The following is a 1,282-nucleotide window of genomic DNA, read 5'->3' as shown; positions in this document are numbered from 1 at the left end:
ACTAACATAAAATTCTTTCAGATTCTGATTATAGTATTGTCTGATTTGCAGGTATCTATAAAAGTCTTCCTTTTCTAAATTATATTTATTTCTCAAAGATTCAAAGCTCTGAAATACTCCCTTGTGGGTAAAYGAGAAATAGGTGGATAATCCCTTTGGAACCATTTTTTTAAAACCTACATCATTTTTATTGGGTACAAAATTTGAGTCAAAAGCACAGCATCTCAAAATTTTTGTAGCCTCACCTAGTTTGCATATTCTAATTGCATCTTGCCATGACTTTTGTAGTACATCTAGCATTGKGTAATCTGAGATGGTCAGTTGTGATTGTAATTTTTATCTGAAAGTATGGCTATTAYTGGAATGTCTTTTATACTTATGCCTTCCATATCTTTCCATCCTGCTGAATAGATTGGTGAACATAGGCATGCTAGTGGTCTAAGCTGAGCTGCTAGGTAATAATCCAGAATGCAGGGGAGGCCCATTCCTCCCTTTTCCTTACTTAGCCACAGAGTTTTTGTACCTAACTCTGGGTTTTTTCCCTTGCCGTAAAAACCTAGATTTTAATCTATCCCAATCTGAAAAATATTTCTGAGGCACTTCTACTGGAAGACATTGGAAAAAACATAATAAACATGGGAGAAGGTTCATTTTAATGGACATAATTCTGGAACTAAGGGATAAAAAAGGTATGACACTCCATCTCTGTATGTCTGCTGTTATTCTTGCATTAAGAGGACAGTAATGTGGTCAAATAATTTTAATAAATTCTTTGGTATGTTAATTCCAAGATATTTAATGTATTCTACATCCCAATTCCATTTGTAGACTGTCCCGATCTGTGCTGGGGGGTTATAGTTAATTGATAAGACCGGTTTTTTATATTGATTTATAGCCTGAAAGTGCACCGAATTGCCTCAACATTTCCATTAACTTTGGTAGCGTTTGTGTGGGCTGGGTTAACATTACGAGTAAATCATCTGCAAATAGAGCCAGCTTCTGTTCCCCTGAGGGAGTTATGACACCTTTAATGACTGCATTTTCTCGTATCATCTGACTTAGGGGTTCTATGAATATAGCAAACAGGAGTGGTGACAAACAGCACCCCTGTCTTGTACCACTTTTCAATTGAAATGGTTTAGTAAGATCACCACTGATTTTAATTCTGGCTGTAGGTCTGTCATAAAGTGCTGCAATCATTTCAATCATGTTGGTCTGAAAGCCAAATTTTGCTAAAACTTTGAACAGGAGAGACCATCTTACACAGTCAAATGCCTTTTCG

The sequence above is a fragment of the Austrofundulus limnaeus genome, unplaced genomic scaffold (genome assembly GCF_001266775.1).
Source record: "Austrofundulus limnaeus strain Quisiro unplaced genomic scaffold, Austrofundulus_limnaeus-1.0 Scaffold422, whole genome shotgun sequence".
In the NCBI taxonomy this organism is placed as follows: domain Eukaryota; kingdom Metazoa; phylum Chordata; class Actinopteri; order Cyprinodontiformes; family Rivulidae; genus Austrofundulus; species Austrofundulus limnaeus.
The sequence above is the reverse complement of the archived record's forward strand: the minus strand, read 5'-3'. Positions refer to the sequence as shown.